Genomic DNA, 23314 nt, shown 5'->3' on the forward strand with positions numbered 1-23314 from the left:
AGGTTATTTTAAAGTCACCCATAAAATATGCTCTTGGAGTTCCTCCTGGGCTTTGAGGGAGAAAAAAAGATAGTTAAAGGGACATCATTTATTGAAGCCCTGCTATAACCAGTACACTTGATTTGGGCTGTGGGAATCGGCTTTAAAAAAAAAAAAAAGAGGTACTATCAAAAAAAGGGGGGGGGGTGAAACATACACATTTGGAAAAGCTTTCAAAATACTTAGGGATTCTTTATACACATCAGCAGGTGTAAATTAATGTAGGCCAAATCTAATAAGTACTTAAGACCAAAATGAGAAATTAAGTAATAGGACGAGGAGAATCTGGTGGGTTGTTCCCGGAAGGTTTCCTGGGGGAGTTCAAAACTGAGTCAGCTTTTGAAAGAGGTGACAAGCCTGATTGGGCCAAAAGGAGAGAAGAAGGCTTTCCAGGGAAGGGAATTATAACACGCCAAGGTGCAGAGACAAGACAAGAGGGGCTCAGACAGGTGAGCACCCAGCGACTGTGTAGGGAGAAGTACAGAGGCTAGGGGCTCCCAGCCAGAGAGAGGTCAGGTCATAAAGGGCTTCGTGGGGAATTTCCTTTGGCTAATAAGTGGTCATGGAGAGCCACTGTGGATTCTTGAGCAGAGGAAAACAGTGTTTAATGAAGACAATTCCACCAGCTGTGTGGAGGATGGAGGCGAGGAGGGGAGGCCGGAAGCCAGTCCTGCGCTAAGCAGTAGCCATGGAAATGGAAATGAGGATCCCAGGAAACAATGCAGAAGAAGGGGACCCGGGAAGGACCGCCAGTGGGAGCCACGCCAGCTCGGCGTACCGCTGGCCGTTGGCAACGGTGGGAGAGGGTGGCCACTGGAATGGAGAAGGGAGAGGGATACCGGGTCTTTTTTTAAAAAATGTTCTTCCTTTAACATTTTTCAACATAGGGAGGATTTTTCTGAAAAACCACTGGAGACATAATCAGGATGCCAGAAATGGAGATTTCAGAACCCTCGGGATCAATCTGTCACTGAAACCATGAGAAAAAATAAGTCTTCCAAAGACTTGAGGACCAGAAACAGACACTAGATTACACTTTGAGAAAATGGTGGCGGAGTCCAGGGCCAAGATGCAGAGCTGCGTTTCACTCTCGCTCACCTCAACACTGCTGACATCGGGCTGGACTGCTGTTTCCGGAGGCTGTCCTGTGTATCACAGGATGTTTAGCAGCATCTGGGGTCCCCCACCCACTAAGAGACAGTAACCACTCTTTCCCCTAACTGCGAAATTCAAAACTGTCTCCAAACATGGCCAAGTGCCCCCTGAGAGGCAGCATGGTCCCCAGCTGAGAACCACTGCTGCGAGGGAATAATAATATCTAATAATAATCACGTTGAACACTTACCATGTGCCAGGCACTGTTCTAAGCGCTTCACAGGTATCAACTGATTTATGCCCAAAACATTTTGAAACAGCTGTACTATGATTATTCCCACTAGATAAATAAGGAAACTGAGACAGAAAGGTTACATGATTTTTCAAAGGTTCCACCACTAGGAACTGGCAAAGTCAGGCAGTTTGGCTCCAAGGTCCATGGTTTTTACCACAAGGCTTGACTGCACTTTTTGTGAAAAGGAGGAATCGCATGCTAAAGCATGCTGAAGACCGATTCCATTGAGTCCATCAGGGGCTGGGGAGAGGGTATCAGCGTGACGCACAAGCTCCCTGAAGTGCCCGGCTGGAGGCTCTGGGAGCAGGCCAGTACCAGCCAAGAATCAGGAACCTCAGAAAGAGCGGTTGGGTTGGAGTGGGGATGAATTTTACTCTCGATAACTAAAGATTTTAAGGCAACCACATTGAAAGCAGCAGTGAAGAAGTAGTAGGAAGACAGATTTTCAGGATGTCAGGAAAGCGGGGTGGGAGCCCTGAGCACGACAGCAAAGCTCCTAATGAAAAGATGGATTGGGTCAGAAACAATGGCTGTCGAAGTTGTGAAAGATGCAACAAAGGCTCCTCAGCAGTTTCCAGCCAACAAAAGATAGACACTACTGTTTACGTTGAAAATAGAATGATTATGGACATGCATATTGGAGAGTGTTGACTTTCTCAGCCAAGCGTCATGAGACCGTCAGCTGTGAGCAGGAGTTTGGAGAGAATGCTCAGGGAGGTGATGTTTTCTGGACAAGGCAAGCTTGTGATTCTGGGGCTCATAGACAAAGGCTGGCTGCCCCGTCTTTCAGTGATGCTGGTGTTCTGGAAGGAAGGACTCTGAGCATGACAGGTGAGATCACTTCTGGGACTTTTATCATCCACTCTTAGTACTATGAGTGACAGAACAGAAAAAGCAGATGACTGCAAGCTGACGGGTCAGTGATGGAGAAATTAAAACACACTGTGATGAAACCTAAGTGGTAGAGTAGGGAGGGGAAGGGAGGGGAGCGACAAGTGTTCCACATTGACAAGTCAGGGGTCAGGGATCCAAGAGAAATGGTGGAAGTAAAGCTTGAAGTTCATGAGGAGGGTGAACAGAGGCCTTCAGGGGAGGGGGCGAGAAAGACACTAGAATGTAAGGAAGGAATATTGCTGGAGATCTGGATGGAGGTGCAGCGGAGATGAAGCGGAGGATGCATCTCAGCTGGTAAGTGTTTAACATGACGCAGGAAGGTGCAAGAACCCACAGAGCCGACATATTTAAAAGTTTCCTTAGTGCATATTTTGAAATAGAGTAGAAAAAGGAATAAAAAGCAAAAATGCTGACTATTTTAACTGAATAGCTAAATAAACACTTGTTTTATTAAAATTAGAGAAAGTTCTTTCCCTCCAGGCAATCTGAGAAATCCACTTACAATAACAAATCTAAGAACAGTTATTTCCACAGCATGAAGAGCTGTGTGCATAAAATTACAGGGTTAAGAGCATTTATTTAATCAATCCACCCTGACTTCTGGAAACATAGGTCCCTAGGACTGGCAGATAAGAATGGCCAGGAGTTTCAAGACACCGGGGACTCAATCCCTTAGAGTCAATGGCGCAGGCAGCAGGGTTGGAGGTGAAGCCTGAGTCGGCACACAGGAGACAAAGGTGCAGGTCAGGGAAAGCCGGGCAGGCGGGTCTGGAAGAGCAGTTCTCCAGCCCGGCTGCACGTCAGAACCACCAGGGCAGCATTTCAAATATTCTGGTGCCCTTGTAGGAAATCAGTACTGGTGCCCTGGGGAACATTCTCTAAAGTTTCTTGTACCCTGTGAAGGAATGATTTTTCATTCACAGTCTCATATCCTCTCTGTCTTCCTGTCTCTGTCTGTGCCTGTCTTACACACACACACACACACACACACACACACACACACACACACACGCCGAGCTGGCTCTTGCACACAGCAAGCAGCAGGGAGCATGGCTTCACTTGGCAGCAGCCTCATCCTCCAGCTGCATCTGGGCTGGAGCCCAGCGGCACCGAGGAACCCGGCGGGAGCAGAGGGAGGCTGCCCTTGCCTCCACACCCACCTCATCCCTGCTTCTGATCCCCACACCAAACGGAGACTGGGACCCAGTGCCTTAAACACACCCAGCCTTTTTCCGATGGAAACAGGTTTCACAAAGCAGTGCCACACCAGCCTGCAGTCACTCAAGTCGGACTGTAGCAAACGGCATTCATTTTGTATAAAATTAACCCTGAATTGCCTGTGCTACTGCTAGGCACTGTGGTGCAAATGACCGAAAACTCACGAAAACAGTCCAAATTGATTTCTATTTGCCCTTTGAATGCTTGACATACTGTGAACTCATAATGCTCAACTCCTTCCTAAAATGTCTGTTTGCCACCATTTAGAGGCTGGAGTAAGACAAAGAGCACACGGAGCAAGCCGCAGCCAGCACAGGGCTGCCGGGCAGCAGCCTGGCCCATCACAGCCGCTGCGACACCCAAGGAAGCCCAGGAGGGCTGGCAGGCGGGCGGGCTGGCTGACCTCCACAAAGAGGTCGCAGGAACTCCCCGGGGTCCAGACAGAACTTCCCAGGGTGGCAGAGCAGCTGTCGCTCTCTGGCTTTCCCCGGAAGTGTGCCAAAACTGCAGAGGACTCTGTGGTCGTCATCATCGGCCGGGCTAGGAAGGGGTCGGGCGGCAGGTGGCCCCATCTCCGGGGACCGCAGTTAGACAGGCACCCCATGTGCACAAGTCCCGTCCCCCGGCCTGGGCAGGGGAGACCTCCACACAGTCCTCTCCTTTCCACCTTTCTTCTCCCATCTTCTCCCCCTCCCTGTATCTTGCCTCCTCAGCACACAAAGTGGAAGAGAAGCCAAAGAACTGACTGAAGCTGATGTCCTGGACATGGCGTGTTCCTCTTCTTCCATCTGTCCATCTTTTTTTTTCCTCTCTCTCCCTCTTTCCTTGCTGCTGCCATTGTCTCTAATAACACAAGGATCCCAGCCCCCAGGTCTCTCCAGATTGGCTCCCTAGACAGACTTAACTTCAGGACTGATTGAGAAACAGTCCCCAGTCCCCCAGGTCATCCTGCGCCACTGTCACTCACTTCACTCCGCCCCCTAGTGAGCAGAAACAAACACACCCAGCTTCGACACTTCCTCTCTTCTCTCACTAGAGCCAGAGTGGAGGCTTGCTGAGGGGTAGGCTGGGGTAGGCATTCTGTGTGGGAGAAACAGGAGACGGAGAAGGCCAGCCAGGAGCATCACTCTTTCTCCTGCCCTACTGAGAACTCCCCAGCACTGCTCGTACCGCGTGGATGGCAGAGTCAAGGGAGCTAAGTTCCAGGCACTTTATGTACTTTGCCTCCTCTAACCTTCACATGACCTGCACTTGACAGAAGAGGGAAGCCCAGGGCCAAAAAATAAAGTGCCTTATCCAAGGTCACTCAATGGCACACAGCAAATTCAGGATTCTGAACTCAAGTCCCTTTGACATCAAGGTCCTGGCCCTGGATTCCCATGGGCTGCTGCTCTGGGCAGGGCTAATGGGGCTCCCTCTGGACACGCTATTCAAAACCTGCGTTTGCCTTGGTGTAACAGACACAGCAGCTCCAGCCTAGAAATCCTAAAGATGCTGGCCCCAAGGCATCCTGGGAAGGCACTGCAGGCCCTGTAGAAAATACAAAGTTCCCATAGTGAGGAGGGAATCCAGAAAGATTACCTCCACTGAATGTTCCCTCTATTGGGAGGGGACAAGGTCCTCTCAGAAACCTTAAGAAATCCTTACCCTGGGGTCCCAAAGGAAAATTTCTCTCTGGCTAGAATTTGTTCTCAGGGCCTTAGACAAGAATCAAGGAGTCGGTCGGGGCAGACTGGGAAAGGGCTGACGCAGTAGACTGAGCATTAAAGCTGGTGTTCTTTATGCCAATTTTATCTGAATTACAAGCACTGCTTCCAAAGCACTGAATACCCCGCTCCCAAGTGGTCGAGGTGCTGGCCCACATCTGGCCAGATGGCCAGCGCTCCTACGTCACTTGCTGTAGACCACCTTGAAGACATGTCAGCTCTGCCTGCTCCTCCAGCCATTTCTGCTCAAGTCTCAGCTCCTGCTCTGTTGGCTCTTAGAGGATGGGCCTTATGCCTGATCCCACGGCAAAGAGAGCCCGAGGCCTGCACTGATGTCAAGCCTTCGTAAATATTCTGTAAACGAATCCATGAGGCTGGTGGATCCTGGAACAACAGAGGAGTTGGGGTCGCAAGGAAAATTCTTCCCCAGGCCCCATCCCCTTCCAGAGACAAATAAGTGGAGGAGGATGTGCCAGGGTGTGCCCAAGACGCGGTCTAGGGTGAGGGTTCCGACCCCGGCATCCATGGCATCATCCTAATCCTTTGTGTGGAATTTGGGGTGTTTACAGGAAAGTGGGTTTTTCTGGAGGGGGATCCAGAGCCCATATTTTAGGAATTGTTGATCACATGCATGTGTGGAAGAGGAGTGGTGGTGGGGGGTGGCAAAGATAAAGCAGGGAATGGGGGTGGCAGCAGGTAAAGGGGGCTGCTCCCAGCTTCACGGCTGCAGAGCCCCTCACCCCTCAGCCAGGAGCACAGCCCTCAAGAGGCCGGCAGAGCACTGTAATGTCCCACCTTGTGGAGGACACAACAGAGGCTGAGTTCAAGTCCCTCCAGGTAAGAGGTAATCACAGGTCCACCGCATCGCCGGAGCCGGCAGGCACCACCCATCACTCCCTCTTGAGCACCATCTATTCAACCCACTCTACTTTTTCTGTATAAAGGATAGAATCTCAGGGGAAGTCAGATCTAAAACTTCCACCACTTTTTCTTAATTACGTATATCAGTTTCCTACAGTCGGCCCAGCACGTCCTTCTCAGAAAACTACAGATCTAACTGGGTTGCTTCTTTAAAAAGCCGTTTTGATGGTTGCTATGCCCTCGTCTCTTCAAGGTGTTGGGAACTGACCGTTAGGTTCAATATTGTTGCCAATTTAACATTTATGCTTATGAGTTTGTAGTTTCCAGCCATCATCTCTTTTTTTAAAAGGTTACAAGCTGGCCCTCAGATGTCTTTCCAGTCCTCTGTGATTTTCTCAAATGGCAGCAGCCTTTGCCCCGCAGTGACCACTTCCTTGTTAGAGGCATTTTAGAATCTGTCATTAAGACCTGGGGTTATTTTCTATACTCTTCTTAATTAATGTTTCAAAACTCCCTCCAGTTTTAACTTGGTTTTCTGTTCCCTAACCCAGGCTAGACTGCAGGTCATATACACACACATACACACGCCCCCAGAAGCACACACACACGTGTGACTGTGTGTCAAGAACCAGTTTCCAGTTACATTCAAAGAAAGTAAGGATCTACCTCGTGCCCTTATGGTGATGACTTTTCCCCTGTTCCTTTATCTAATTCCTGATAGCATTAAAATTCTTATTTTTTAAATCTTCTATCTTATCTTTTCTGAATATGACAATAATTCACTTTATTATGGAAATTTTGGAAAGTAAGGAAAAATATAAAGAAGTAAAAAGACAACTCCTTTGTCCCCAATTCTTCTATCTTTTGCATAATATGTTGACCTTACCTTTGCAGGTTTCACAACCTTCACTTTTTCTCAATAGGCTCGTCCACCCACCAAAGTCATTTTTCTTTTCAGAGTAAATTCTTTGTGTAACCAATCAGGCTTCCTCCAAGCTGTCTCAGCCCAGGTAAATGGCAGCTCTCCTCGGCTCTCTCAAGGCAGAGGCAGAGAAGACAGAGCTCTGGACTTGGGATTTAGAGTCTCATCTCTTTCTTCTTCTTGACCATACAATTTTCTAGCACAATTTTAGAGCACGTTGTACCTCAATTTCTTCATCTGTAAAATGGGATAATATTTCCCGCCCAGAATTCCTTCTATACTGGAAATGTCAAAAAATGTGTTGGGAAGAAAACAGCTAACTATAAAGCATTCCAGAAATGTAAGTGATTGTGACCATTACAGCCAACTGGCTTTGTCTTGGCCGCTGTTCCCTTTCACTGAACATTCCCCTTTCTTTCTCAGATTTATGTTTCCTTGTTTGCAGTTTTCCTTACAGCTTTTCCTTTTTCATTCTGTTTGATAAATTCGTGGTCATTCTGCCCAACGCTCACTTTAACCTTTAAATCTTTCATTAATTGGTTCCTATTTGTGGATATCTTCTCCTTTTTTTTTTTTTTTTTTTTTTTTTGTACTCAGAATTCATGTTCTCTCAATATTCTAAGAACATGTCAGTGCTTGGCCATACTTTCTTCTCTTGCCAGCTACGATTTGATGAGATAGTCAAAGAAATCAGTGCCAGTCTTGATCTGGAAGGCTCCAAGGCAGAACGGCCGCCCCGTACGCAGGAGAACTATACGTTACACCCTCGCCACCAAACTGGATCTGACTCGGTTGGGACCAGGGGCTGTGATAGTACTGTCCAAAGTGAAATAACTCACTTAATTCTCACAATGACTGGAAGGCCAGAATTATGAATACCTCATCTCATAGGTAAGGAATCTGGGGGTACAGAGAAGGGAAGACATCCACCCTGTAAACTAAAGGGGCAGAACAGAAGTCCTGGCTGTCTGACTCCTGGGGGCTTGCTTTCAACCCCTGTGTTCTGTACCTGCTGCCATGTTAGACTGCAGGAAGAAAGAAAGGATGGAGGGGGATACAGGCCAGCAGGCTCCCCAGCACCCCTGAAGTACCAGTGGCTGAGATGGTGGCCAGGAAAACTTAAGGAACCAAAAGATGATCACAGTAAGCAGCTGAGAAGTACAAGTGCTGGAAATACAGCCCACTCCACCCACGGCGAAACTCAACAACAATCCCACTCATCTCCCATGCACTTCTGGAAGACGGTCCTGGGTGTGCCCCATATCGAAGGAACACATCAGGAGAATGAGGTCCACAAATACACACACAAGTCCAAGTCCTAACCGCCCTACTAATTCTGCTGTGCACCCTTTCTCTTAGCTCCATTGTCCTTGTTATGTAGAACCAAACCGGACACATTAATATGTTTCCTCTAAGTGTCTGACTGTTCCAGTCAACCATAAAACTTTACTATAAATTTTTGTGGAACATAAAGCTCGAGAGCGTGAACTCAAGCCAGACGGCTAGGTTCAAATCCTGGCTCTGCCACTTGAGCTGTTCTTGGTGGCCTCAGTACCCTTAGCCATTAAATGTAGGTGATAACTATAAGTCCCTCCAAGGGGGCCTGGGGCTCACATTCACCCATGTATGTAATGCACTGAGCACAGGGCTGGGAGGCGCTCCCACCGTGTCTCCAGCTATTTAGTGCAGGCCCGCCACGTGCCAGCACCCTGCTAGGCGCCAGCGGGTAGAGGGCAGAGGCTGTTTCTATCATGGAGAAATTCGCATCATGGGATGGAGACACAAAGAGTCATTTCAAACCAGGGGGACCATGGAGCAGGAAGAGGGCAGTGACGCCGGCCTTGGGGGACCAGGAAGACCTGGAGCAGAGGATCCCCAAGCTGAATCTTGAAGGCGGAACAGGAGGGGAGTAGGAGAGCTTCTGTGGGGCGGGCCCTGCAGACAGAGCAGGAGGAACCAGCAGAGGCCTGGCGTGTGGGACCGCCTTTCACGTTATCCTTTTCCTCCGCTGGTGTCTCCATCTCCATCTCTCCTCTTCTTGGATTGTGTAAAGATAAAAGATAAGCCTGGAGAAAATGGTTGTATCCATAAAGCTAGAAAAATTAGTCTTCCTTTCCTTTCTGACAAGCACTTATCTAGTTTTCTAGATAAATACTGTGAAAGAGAACCTGAGAAGGAGACACAGACCAAAGATTAAAAACCACAGGTCACAGTGCCTGGTGCCACTCTGCCTTCAGCATCCCGGGGCCTCGGCTGTCTGTCTTCCCCATCAGATACCTCCTCTTCTCTTGCCCACTGGGAGTGGATGGCCCGCAATGAAGGCCATTGAAAAGCTGTCATTTTGAGCAGGATGGAGTTATTAAAAATGATGTGGTATGTGTGGGTATTAAACTTATGATTTAACGGGCTCCTTTCCGTTTCTTCTTATGATCCACAGCACAGTACTTATCTCCCCTACAGAGTTCATTTTATAGATGAGGAAGCAAGTTCAGCGAGGTTGTGTGACTTGCCTGAGCCCCACAGCACCTGCACAGCACTGAGACGGGACCTGGGTTCCTGGCCCCTTGGCCAGTCCACGTGCTTTTTCCTCAACACCATTTTGCTTCAAATTACTGAAAAGTCGTTTTAAAATATGCATGTGGTAAAGCTGAGGCCCCAGGACTCCCCGTGGCACCAAGGCACAGCCTCTTTGCTTAAGCAGAAAAATAAAGACGTACGAAATTGAACCCTTGGCTTATACATTTATTTTATTTTTAAAAACTGCCCTCTGAGTCAATGGTTAATGCAGGCATTTGAAACAAAATGAGCTCCCTCTTGTCTTTTTGGAATGAAGCAAGTACATCTCACAGAACAATGATAATGAGTCCCGTTACTAATAAAAACTCAACAACAGAGCAAGGCTCCTGGCAGCCAGTCTCTTACTCTAACCACTAGGCAGGCTCCACTCAAAGCGGAAGTTTACAAATAGGTTTGAGGGAGAGAGCACTACGAGAAAATGGGTAATCATCAGAACGCCCAAGGTTAAATGAGTAGAGAAGAGGATTGCTTCCTCTTCCAGGAAGTAGAGTCTTCAAGCTGGAGGTGGAGTATATTTACAGAATGGTGGGAACAGGCTAGGAAGATGGTGCCCAGGCCTTCACCATCCTGTGAAACAGAAGAGATGCTGATTGCCAGTGCCACGACTTTCTCACCTTTTGTCCTCACTAAATTAAATTCTGGTCCAGAAATTGGCTATTTTGTAGGATGCATTTTTCCACTTGAAAACAACTTTGCCTTTTGCCAAGAGCAAGGCCCAAAGAAAAGGGACCTAGAAGTCACTTTAGCTGAAGTTGCAGAGGACATGCTGTTCACGGGGTCCTCTACACACAACATAGACCCACATCTCCTTTCCCATTGGGGGCGGCTCTATATAATTTAAAGAGTCAGAGGTTAGAATCGGAGGATCAAAGCTGGAGTCCTGGCTTGCTGCTTACAGCAACGTGACCTTGAGCTCTCTAATCCTCACTCTGTTCATCTGAGAAACAAAATAATAATGTCAGCCTTGTGGTAAAGATTAAATGAGATAACGTATGTTAATGTCACCCAGAATATAATACATATATATAATATGACCACAAATATCTATTGCCGATTCAAGGCCCAATTTCAACAGAAAATTGAAATTGTCTTAAGCAAAGATGAGGCAATTCCTTTTAGATAATTATCATATTTAAACTGACAGCAGTAATTCTTAGGCATTTTTATTCCGCCATTTATCTCCAAAATGATCTACAACTTCTGGCTACCTGATTCAAGGACCTTCTCACTTCCTTCCCTAACCTCGGTCTCAGTTACAATAAAGGCAGATTTATCAATAAACTAGATTGTCTGCTATGATGATGGAAGGACCATTCATAAGTTTCAGAGCCAACTTTGAATTTCATCTTGAAATCAAAGCATCTCTGTCAAGAGGTACAAAATAAAAAGGAGAGGCTGAGAAGGTGAATAACTATGATCCCATTTATTCCAGAAAGCCCAGCACACTGAAGGCAACTGGGGGACATGAGATGAAAAAGCCCTCCTAGGGATTTGCCCCAAAAGCTAACATGAGAAAGGTGCTACAAACAGAGGGAAAACAAAAGCAGTATGTAAGCAAGCAACTTGGGACAAACTTACTTCTAGCTGGGAAGATCAGGCAAGACTGTGGGTGAGACAGCTTTGAGATGGACCCTAAGGAATGGACAGTATTTACATGGAATTTGAAGGGAAGGGGGAAAGCGTAAGTCATGAGTGAGAGCTTTTGGAAGGAAGATCCTTACTGAACACAGTGAATGAAGAAGTGAGGCACTGAGAAATGGGTATATTTTCATTGTTGGCCCATAACTAGCACTAAGGATGCTCTGATCCATACAACTCTAGTAAAATTCACCTGAAGCATTAAGAGGTGCTTGGATGGCAAGGAAATGGAAACATGAAAGGTGTAAATATGTCAACTTTATCCTCAATGCACATTTATCTCCATCGTCATCTGTATCAACAACTGGCGTTTGTGAGCAGTGCCCAGGTGCAGAGAGCATTCTGCAAAGCACTGCGGACATAAAGTGACATAAAGCAGGAATCTTGTTCTCAAGGAAAAAAGACAAATTAATCAACCAACAAGAAAAGGGCTTTCTTTTCTCTATGCAGGCTCTAAGAAAATCCATCCCATATATTTTTCCCCAAAAACCCAAGGGGTCAACATTCTCCTATCCAAGAAACACCTTCCAAATCTGAGCACCTATGTGTGGCCAGGGTAGGATTTCTTCTGCAGCCTTTCTTCCTCTGTAAGGTGAAGGAAAAATGAGGATATAGATGTAAACAGAACCAGAGGAGGACTGAAATTTGTTCCCTTCTCCCTTAAGCACAGAAACAGTCCTGGAGTTTCTAACAAGGTGATCAAAAGGAGAGCCACGGACCCTGAAGACATCAATTCTGGCCCCACGGACCGTGTGGTCTGCATGGTAACAGATCCAAGCGAAGAGGCTGCAGTATCTCAATGATTGGGATGTTTTGCTTCCATAGGGCCAACCAGTAGATATCTGGAAATGCAGATCGGTGAGCACACTCCTTAGGTTTCTCCTAGGTGTTGAGAGGCCCACACCTCTGCCTCACCCACCAAAAACCACCGTGTGTCCAAACCACACTCGTCACCTCTCTCCTGCATCTCCAACTGCTCTGAGCAGACGTCCAAAACAGACCTAGCATTTTTACTCTCTCATAGTTTGTCTCTTTAATGGAACACAGATCTCTAAATCTGTTTTTATTTTTCTCCCTCATTTCTGTACATTTAAGTTCCGTTTATTTTAAAAATGGGGAGGGGAGGGAGCCAAAAAGGAAGGAGGTGAGAAAACTATTAACCCAGCCAACCTAACAGTCAGTAATTAAAGCTACAGTCAGAAAAGAACGAAGCTTAATGCCTCCCACCCTCTTCCTCCTCTTCGTGCCTTTAATATTCGACTGCAGGCACTGAGGGAGGAGACCAGGCTAGTGGATTCCACCCGGCACTAAGATAATTGCACCATTCACACCCCTCACCAGTCAATCAGGGTCTGCTTATCCAGCCCCATTTATTAATAGTTTTCCTACATTTACAGTGTTTCAAAGGAGTGAAATGAGGCTTCTTCTCCGAAACAAGAAATGGGGCACCCTCAATAGAGACTAAGTGGATCAGAGGATCTTTGCAGAACCAAGGACCGCTCGCCCTACTTCACAGCCACACCTGTTTCAAGGGTGTCGGGGAAAGTAGCCCCCTAACTTTCTGAACGCTCCACGCCAGGCCTGGTCAATGTGGACAGTGTTCAGGAGCGGGGCAAAGACAGCTCTGCTCTTCATTCAACACCAGCTCCACCCTCTGCGTGCACTGTTCCCTCAGCCTCTCATATTCCAACCACTTCTTCTGACCTCTGACTCAGGGACCCTCTGTCCGTCACAGAACAGCTGAACGGCACGAGGATCTCACTCTGCACGTTGAAATGCTAGGCTTGCATGATGCGCAGAGCTGGCAGGTACCTTGTCCATCACCTCGCCCCGTGGTTCTCCAACGTGGCCACACATTAGAATCCCCTGAGAAACATTTTAAATGACCACAGCCTTACCTGCCTAGCTGGCTTAAAAGAAACAGAGCATTTATTGTAGCAAAAACTTAAATTCTGTAGAAACCGTATAGATCTTTTCATGTTTTACTGGAAAGGCCATTCATACTTTAACATAAAGCGTTCTTAATGTAAAAAAAGAGGGGGAACCAGGCTCCCTCCCTGAGAGATTTTAATTTAACTGTTTGGGGTAAGGCCTGGGCATGGCCATCCTGGTTTTGGTGTTTAGTTTTTTTGTGTTTATTTTGGCTGAAGCTCTGCAGGTGATGGCTTTACTGACCTGAGGTTGAGCCTGTTTAGCCTGTCTCACTATTTCAGAAATGACAGTCGCCAAATAAAGTAACACGAGCAGAAACAAAAAGAAACTTCTGACTCCGGAGACCACCACCTCCTCCATCATCATGCAGGCAGCTACTGGATACCCTGGAAACACTGAGCATTTTAAAGACCCATTACATGCACATCAAGGGAGTACGGGACACCCTGGGCTCCAAACATGTGTGGGTGACCACATGCTGGCCACTGGTTAGCTTAAGGGACAGGCCCTCCAAAGGGACGAGTAGGGCAAGGCACTGAAAAGAGATTCGGGACATGGCTCTGCTGCATGTACGTGACTTTAGACCATGAGGCTAATGGGACCTTCGGACTCTTTCCACAGCTTTAAAATGGTGGTTGTGGAAGACAGACAATCTTCAAGTTGCCTGTTAGCATTAATATTCTTATTATCCCAAGTCTCTCTCTCTCTCTCTCTCTCTCTCTCTCTCTTACACACACACACACACACGCACGCACCACATGCATCACTGTAACTAAACACATAAACACATTAAGTGCATTTCAGATTATTTTTGACTACTGTTTGGTAGGTAAGTCATCTCACAAACATGCCCATATGTACACAAGTCTAGTGCTGGTGTGTGTGTATTTGGACGCACATGAAAAACACGGATCTCTAATCCAAAGACATTGGCTACTGTGGTGGCTGGGTGACCTGACTGCGGCCCCTCGAAGGTGGGGGACTGATCCAGAACATCTGGGCATTCTCACAGAGTACAGTGAGCTCTGGGGAAAGGGTTAAAGATGTCCCCTGAGCTTCAGGTCTCTTCCAAGCCTCTCTTCTCCCCTCCCCAGACAATGCAAAGCTTTCATCCAGCCATTGCTTTTAAGTCTCATCTCTCAAAAAGAAACAAGATCTGATTTCCTAAGAAATTCTAACCAGTTGAAGCCCTGAGAGGGTCTATATAAAGATTAATGAGAAATTCAGACTTGACATTTCTTTCGAAAGAAGGAAATTCATGGTCCGAATGAGGCAGTGAGTAAAGCCACAGAGGATGGCCTGTGTGGAGCTAGTTTGGCTGTTATGAGTCGAGCAAGTTAACCAGTCGAAATAATTAATTGCCTTGATGTAGGAAGCTCTCTGTGACAGATGACGGGCATCCGCCTTTATCAAGCTGGACCCCCAGCTGGGTCAAAGGCTGGGCTTCCCTTTCCTTCCAGGCCTGCCACTCCCCAAGGCCTGGCCTCCTCCTTCTCCCCTCTCCCCGACCCCTCTCCCTGTCCCTTGTCACTATGCCTCCACTGCCCTGCCCCTCAAGTCACCTTGCAATGAATGGCCCACCACCCAGTGGTGGCATCAGCTCATCCACATACCTTCAGACTCAGGATACTCTCTTGATACGAAGTGGATCTTTAAAAAGTCTTTAGGCCAAGCTTAGGTTCTGTTTGCTCATTGAAATGATACAAACCATAATATAGAAATGGTTAAAGCGGGGGAAAAGAGTAGAAACAAGGGGAGCAGAACAAGGTGGGAATAAAAACAAGAGGAACATCCATTTGCAATCCCCCTTCCCTCAGGCACCCATGCTACAGTTTAATGAAGTGGGAGCTGAAGGTGTCTTCCTACCATCTCTACACCTGGGCACCCCTGTGAAGAACACTTCTGAAACAAGAGGCCACCTAAAAAAGGCTACCAGCACATTCTGTGAGTGCCCAGGGAGTGACGGAGCCCCTTCTTTTCCCACTCACCCCTTCGCCATTAAGGAGAGAAGCTGGGGTCTGAATAGCGCGGCGACTCCCCACCTCCCTGCTCTAGAAACATGTGGGGCCAGGCTGGGCCTTCACTCCGAGTAGCTTGGCCGGGGCCAAGATCCAGTTCTCTCCTTGGCCCCCACCCAGCTAACAGCTGTCCTTTTCTTCATAACGGCCATCCACAGAGTTCGCTGCAATCCAGTGGTCTAAGATGAAAATTGTATCATTTGCTCCTGCCAGGGGCAAGCCTAATGAACAGGTCTAGGACTCACTGACTGCAGAATCATTAGAGCAGAAATTGGAGCCTTGTCCCTCTTCTTTAAAGAAGACCCTGACTTTATCCTCTGGCCTCACTGTTTGGAATCTGAAATTCCTAAGCAATGAACCAGCGCAGCCCTGGGCTGACCTTCTCCCCCAGGCGAGGGCTGCCAGGGAGAGCAGGAGGCTTGCCCCCTCACACCGCTTGCCTCTCCATCTTGCTCTCCACCCTCCTAAGATGACCCTTTTCTCTCTCCTTCTTCTGTAAAACTCCTAATTATTTTTAAAGACATAGTTTGGATGTCAACCACTCCGTGAAGCCCACATCATTCTCCCAGGCTGCTCTCCTTCAGAGCTGCTACCCATGCACAGGTGGGCTCCTCACACGTCTCCCCCATTAAATCTCAAGCCACTGGAAGGTACAGACCAGAGCTAATTCTTTTTCTTCACACAGTGCTTGACAAATATTGGTTCTTAACAAATGTTTGTTGAATAACTGAGGCGAGCAAAAGTCATAAAAATAAAGTTAAAAGAAGAGATGGTGCAAAAGACAAGAGACACTAATAAATAAACTCAGAAGCAGGAGAACATGAAAAACAGGAGAAGAGCCAGTCATGAGAAGGACCAGAATAAGGAGGCAGAGAGGATGGAAGGGGAAGAGGCAAAAGACATTCGTGGATGGAAGAGTGATGGAAAGGAGGACCCGGGTGAACTTACATACCAAGGCTCCTTTCTGAGTTTTCTTTTCTATTTTTAAGAACAAAGGACAAAGTCCCGGAAGTAGAAACGTATCTGGAACTGCCAGTGTTAACCATGATTTAGAATTACGTTCAGGAATGATGTAGACTCCATGATACATGGTCCAGCAACTTTGGCATCACCTGGGAAATTGTTAGAAATGCAGAATCTTGGGTACCACCCCAGACCCACTGATTCAGAATGTACAGTTTAACAAGATCCCCAGGTGATTCCTATTTACAATAAAGTTTGAGATGGGCTGATACTGACATCTGAAATCTACAGATTACCTGCCCATCTCACTCTATTCAGTGGTGTGGTGCACAAAGTCTTCGCCCTAAGCAGCTTCACCACCTTAAACAAATCGCTTAATGTCCCCGGATCTTAGTTTCATCATCTATTAAATGAGAAGGTCGGAGGAGATGCTTTCTCAAGTGTCATAGATCTCTGATGTTCTTGATCTCATCTAACATCAGAACTCCAAACCATTCCTGCACCCATAAGAACAAACAACAAAGAGCATCACTCACTAATGAGAATTTCAGTTCTTCTCTCCATTCATTCATTTAATACTCTCCCAAGTACCCATTACGTGCCAGTCACTGTGTTAAGTACAAATGATTCTAAGATGAATAAACATCCCTCCCTGCCCTCAAGGGCTTCACCAACTTCTTAGGGAAACAGGGCATATAAACAAAACTAGGATAAAGTGTACAAATAATCATGAACAAGCATGGGTGATCCACAGAAGGCAGAGCGATCCCTCTGCCTGGGGCAGTCACAGAGGATTTCACTGAGGGATTGACATATGCACTCAGTGCCCTCTCTCCCAACCTCAGCTGAAAGCACTGGAAAGTGAAAAGACAAAAATAAGGTGGTTGGAGAGCATTGAGGAACCAACCACAAGGTCCTGAACACACCTCTCTGGGTTCACAAAACCCCAAGAGCTCATCCACACCACGGATTTTGTGTGATGGCTATAGACACACCGTTAACAGCCACAGGTGCATCCTAGAAGGCCACCTCCTCTGAGTTACGCCTGCTCCTTCACCCTGACGACATTCTGTTCTACCTTCTGCATCCTTCTGAAAGATAATACCAATTCAACCACTAATCTACTCTCCCTGGAGACTCCTTCTTGTGGTTGCAAAGAGGAGATGCACTTTAATAAATGTGAACAATTCATTAGACCAGTAACTCTTCTGATCCATATTTATTCACAGAGAAAGACCACACTAGGATCCGATTATATGCATAGTAGCAGAGACTGAAAATGTAGTTTACTGAAAGGAAGAAATTTCTAGAATTCTTAAGGAAGGTACAGAATGGCAGTGAGGAAAAGGAGCTTATCCACTCCCGACCCCTACAAGTTACGCAAGATGCGTTGTTTTGTCAGCCCTGGTCTTCGTCATTAAGGAGAGAAGGCTGTCGTTCGGAACGATAGTTTCCCAACCTCTAGAATGGTGAGCTCTACCCTGGCTCCTGCAGGCTGAATTTTGGGCTCTGGTTTCTTCACACATAACCTGTCCTTACCCTGCCTCCTTCTGTATTTCATAGTCTATAAATATTAACTAAATTTTTGCTTTAACCTGTCAGTACCAGTGGACATGTCATCTCCATTTTCAGATTCTTAAACAGTTAGGAAATGGGAAAAGGCAAACCCCGCATCCTGAGTTCATCATATTCATGGAGGAGATGGAACATGTTTTACGAGATGATGATGACAGGGCCAAGGGCTGGCTCAGCTCAGTCCTGTTTCTCCCTGTGAAGCACCACTCATCCCACCAACCAATTTTAGTCCACAGGTCCAGCCCCCTGGTGCCCGTTGCCCCTCCTCACACAAGGCTGGGTACATGGATGTGAAGGTCAAGGGAGACGGTCTAAGTTCTGAAGCCCTCCTTCTGGAAGTGAAGCAGGAATACAAAATCAAGGTACCTGCTGTTCATCACTTCACCAGAGGAAGTCTCTCTTCTCGCTCAGCCTAAAAGAAAGGAACTGGGTGTGCAAAGTAGTGACTAGAGGAATCTCTTCTCTTCCTCCTCCTTTGCTGTCATTTTGCCTCCTTACTTATTCCCTTTGGCTCTATCTACCCCTTGATAAATTACACACATGCAGTGGCAAAACAAGACTCTTCAGACAGACAGGCTTCCCAGGGATGGAACCAATGGAGAGAAGAAACTAGACCCTCCACGGCACACCCTGCTCCTCTTCTTGCATTCAACATCTATCTCTAAGCTGCCAGACTGTTCTGTGTTCACAGATCCATCATGCTTTGCCACACCTGAAACACAGGCAGAGAAGACATCATGTTGTTCTGCTTCCCTTGAAATCACCAACCTAACATCCAGAACCGTGCTTTCCTGGGAAGTCTTTATTTCCTATTAATTTTTTTTTCTTAATTGCACATCCCAGAGGCGCCTCGATTGGAATTAAATGTGCGCTTCCTCCCACCAGCGCCACTCTGCTTTCCCAGGTAACACGCACCGCAGAGGGGGGGCAGGAGGGGAGAAGACTAAATAGAACCCAGTCAGCTCTTTGTGCTGTGAGGAAAGAGGGAAGAGAACAATGGCCCCGAGGCAGCCCAGAGCACCACTGAGTCACCGCCTCACAGCATCTGCTCACCAGGATGGGGACACCTGCCTCCTCCCAGGGCCCCCCAAATGGCTCTGGATTTGGAAAAGGCGCAGGCCACCTGCGGCAATTCCTCCTCGAATCCCAACGAGCCCTTTCCAGATAGATTCCATACTTTCCTTTGTTCCTTTCCACCACGTAGTCCTCCTCTTCCTCCCCTTTCAGGGTCTTGTCCTTTGTCAGACCTTAGGACCAACTAATGATGGCCTGGAACCTGGCTTAACCCTTTTAGCATTTAAGGCGAATGGGGCTAAGACTCTGTCGAAAGGCCTCCTGGCAACCTCGTCACCAACCAACATGACGAAGGTCCTGCTTGGTGGAGAGCACCGTCGTGGCACCAGGAACACAAGAGGGGCAGTACCCTTTGAGACCCACCTTGCCTGGCACATCTTACCTATGGAACCATCACACAGGAAGCTGCTTTTTTCATCCATACCTCTGTTCTATTTTGAAGTAAAATTAAGAGTTCATCCTCCCACTTGGAGGAGTAGAAGCAGATGGGGAACCAGCTCAGGTGTCTCTAAGGTGAGCACACACTGGATAACCTCAGCTATTTGTAGACATGGTGAGAACATGGCTCAAAGTGGGATCCCAACCTGTCACTCTGATGACACCATGCTTACAGAGGAGTGTTCAAGCATCAAACGCTCAAAAGAATCAAAACTGGGGGAGGGGAACAGAGACTCGGATTATATCCACCTTTTATGGACGATGAAGGACTATCTTCTACCATGATGTTGAGTGACAAGGACCTTCCATTACTTTCCCCATATCCCTTTAGGATTTTGGATTGTTTCACAGTATTATTTTAAAACACTGGAAAAAAAGATTTGGAGGGAGAATACTTTCAGGAAGAACACGGATGCTAATGATTCTACTACATTCTTTTGAAGATCTTGATCTCAACCTGATTCCTGCACTTGGGTGCCTTCAGAGTTTGGAGACATATGGTCAGTGACCCAAGGAGAGGAGTAGCCAGCTCATCACCTCAGCCCTCCAGCCCCCGGCGATCTGATTTCCCAGGATTTGTCCTGGACTGCATGAGTGGCTAGCTGAAGAGCCATTAGCTAAGTCTTTTTCATTTCTCCAGCTATTTCTCTCTTCAAGTGCATGAAAATACTGCTGAGCCCCATTTCACGTGTTGTAGAAATTGATGAGAGGGAGAAAAATGTAAGTATTAATTCTCTTTGGAGGGTACGAGGCTAACACATGCGAACGGCAAGCCCCTTTGTTTAACACAAAGACTCACGTGTCGAATTCTGCACCCCTTCCACACGCACAGCATTTTAGAACTCTGCAAGATAGCCATTTTGCAAGAGTGTGGAAGTAACAGTTTGCTTGGAGGATGTGTGGGTATAAATAGATGTGTAGACAGAAGGAGAAATTTATAGCTTAAATATAATAGCACACCAAAAAAAATAAAAAGCAGAATATTGACAGAATTCCTTCTTTTCAAGCTTAAGGTTGAAGTCCTCTTAACCTGCAGCATCCTTCAGTTCAGGTGTTCTTAGACCAGCCGGATCCCCCACCTAGACCTGTCCCTCTGCAGTAGGCCTCCCGGGATCTCCGGGCCCAGTGTCAGCCCTTTAGACAGCAAGTGGACTTCGGGGCAACAACCACAGTCATCTCACTCATTATTTTATTTTCTAAAGGGCATAAAAAGGATGCCTAGGAAGGTAGACCCAGGAGCCAGAGAGGCATGGAAGTGGCAAGGGGGAAAAGCCAGCCTAGAAAAAAAGAAAAAAAATTCGAGATCCCCATAAAAATCAGAGCTTTAGCCTGGGGTGAATAAATTGCTATTTAACTGGAAAAATCACACAGGTCTCCCAGCTGTGCCTGCACGCATATAACCCCCATGCCATCCAACACCTTCTGTCCCTACACACATCCACCCACGCTACCTCCAAAAGCCCAAAACCTGTTTGATGAGGAAGGAAAAGAAATAACATGGGTGATTTCCCCTCTTTGTAACAAGCCTTTTCCCCCAAACAGCATTATTTGAATATCTTGATACCTTTTCTTCTCCAAAAATCCACTTGAAGGACTTGGAGAGAGAGATTAATAAGGAATCCCTACCCCAGGTGAGAAGAAAAGGAAACCGAATTTGCCCTACCTTGGTTTGTAGCAGCCAAACCTTTAGACGGACAGATTAAGGGAGTAAGCATGTTGGGAATGTCCAGGCGTCTCTTCTCGCTTGCATATCCACATAAGAAAGATGAAGGATAAATAAAAGGAAGATCATTTAAAATCCAATTTAGCGTGAATTTTGTTTTAATCTTGTGTCTTGAAGAGATGCAAATTCAAAGAAAAAAATGGAATTCAAAGGTAATGCAGGCTATGGAGAGCAGCTCACAATGCAGAATCCAGAGTGATTATTCCGTTTGCATGTGAGGTTAGTGGCTGGACTATTTTTTTTTTTTAATGATTCTTCTGGCAATTACGGTTTTTGATTTTTGGAGCTTTAGTGGAGGAGGCTCTGTGTAGAGAAGCTGGGGGCCGGCTCTGTCCCTCCGTGGAGCATGGTCATTCCCAAATCGTCCCCTTCCTAAGGGGAAAAAGAGGCGGTCAGGGTTTGATTCGAGTGTCCCCAAGAGGGTGAGAAAAATGCATTCCGAAAAAGATATCAATTCGTTTTAAGGAAAAGGGGGAGGAAACCCTGCATTTCCCACAGAGTGCACACGAGAGGAATTGAAAACAGCTGGCACCGATCTATAAATAATTCAGAAAAGGTCTGGCTATACCATTCCTGGGACAGGCATGGATGCGAGGTGGGAAAGCCAACCTGAATGGAAGAGGAGAGAGGGAGGGAAGGAGCGAAGGAGGGAAGTGGGAAGGAAGGAGGGAGGGAGGGAGAAGCGGCACCATGGAGCAACACACACTCACACACACGCAGAAACACAATCCCCACTTAACTCGCCAGCAAGTGCGGCCCCCAGCCCCATCTGCAGTGCTGCTGACATGTCTGCCTCGCTCTCCCCATCGCCTCCAGCAGCAGCGCCCTCCTCCCACCCCGGGCTCGTGCTGAATGGGTTCTGATTGTGCACCAGGTGCACACTGGGCATTCCTTGGAAGGGGCACACTGACACGCGCGCGCACACACACACGCCCCCGGCGCGCACGCGCCCCCGCGCGCGCACTCACACTCACCCCCGCGCACACTCACGCCGCTGCCGCGCTGATGTGCAGCGCACGGGGCTTCACCTGCAACGTGTCGATTGGACGGATGGTCGCGGCGCGTGGCTCCTGCCCAGGGCACCGATGCCCAGCCTCTCTGCTCGGTAAGGGGACTAACCCCCCAAAAAATAAGACCAGAGAGAGCCCTACCCCTTCACCCTGAAAAATCTTTTTTTAAAAGCCAGGTCCAAATGAGCAAGTGCCGGGTTCTGCCGGCTTTAAGAGCTTTACCTAATACCAGGCTGGTCAACGGCTCCACTGCTTCGACCCTTTATCTTCCTGACACCCCCAAACCCCAAAATTGAGACAAGAGATTCCAAAGCGAGTATTTACGTACCGGCTTGGAGCGCCTCGGCGATTGCAGGGTCTCCGGAGAGGGGTGGCCGTTGGCCGGGGATTGAGGGTTTTCCTTTCCTGCAGAGCAGGATTAATAATCCGTCTCGGAGGGTTTTGAAGTTCACGACTCTTCTTTGCAAAGCAAAGGAAAATGCATTCGGACGCCAGGACTTCTGGGTTGTGGGGCTCAAAAATCACCCACACGAGCACTTTCGATAGAGCAAAGCCCCGAGATTTCCTAGAGGTGAAGAAGCCGAAGGAAGTGGTTTTTCAAAGGGGGTGGGGGACCTGCCTTTCTCAAAAAAGGTGGGGGGTGGAGAGGCAGGAGCCCAGATTCCAGTTGGTGATGATGGGAGCCGGGGGAGGGGAAGCGGGCGGGGGCAGGCGGTGCAAGTCAACCGCGCGGCAGCGGGAAAGGAAGAGGAGGAGGGGGAGGAGGGGAGAGTAAGGAAAAGGGGGATTAATCACCGGGGACGGGGGCAGGGCGGGAGATCACAGGTTGCCTGGTCTGGGTTTGGGTCTCACACTCAAAAACGTGCCACACACACACACACACACACCCCCACACACACACACACCCCCTACCTCTCACACACTGCTCTAGTGGGAGGAGGAACCCATGAAGCTAGGGAAGATGTCCCTGCTTCCAGGGTGTGTGTGCCCGGCTGTCCTCTTTTTTTCACACCCCCTACCCCACCCCACCCCCAGACCCCTTCACCCCCTCACTCCTATTGCTAAGACTCTGGCGGAGGCAGCTTCCCACGTCATATGCTGGGGGAAGTGGGGTGGGAAGGGGGAAAAGGCTTAACCCGAGTCCTTGGCGCCTCCTGCTGGCCGCGGTGGGAAACAGCAACGAGGAAGGACGGCCGAGGGGTGGGGGAAGCGATACAGTGACCCCGGGGGGGCTGCCGCGCTCCGCTGCGGAAAGCATCTCAAAGGCGGAGCTTCGGTTTGAAATTTAAGACCCTTGCTTGATTTTCCAAAAATCAGCCTTTGCTTCGTAAGTGCA

The 23314-nt window shown here is 47.9% G+C and overlaps 1 protein-coding gene across 1 annotated transcript in view; it reads right to left on the reverse strand.

Moving 5' to 3' along the window:
- Window positions 1–22575, reverse strand: part of GRIN2B (glutamate ionotropic receptor NMDA type subunit 2B) — a 377246-nt gene extending 354671 nt beyond the window's left edge. The window contains exons 1-2 of the mRNA XM_031444063.2: window positions 22307–22575; window positions 20909–21340 (exon numbers count right to left, since the gene is read on the reverse strand). The gene's annotated coding sequence lies outside the window, so the exon portion shown is untranslated. The remainder of the gene's footprint in view (window positions 1–20908; window positions 21341–22306) is intronic.
- Between the last annotated feature and the right edge of the window lie 739 nt (window positions 22576–23314).

Source organism: Camelus dromedarius, chromosome 25, assembly GCF_036321535.1.
Source record: "Camelus dromedarius isolate mCamDro1 chromosome 25, mCamDro1.pat, whole genome shotgun sequence".
Taxonomy (NCBI): Eukaryota; Metazoa; Chordata; class Mammalia; order Artiodactyla; family Camelidae; genus Camelus; species Camelus dromedarius.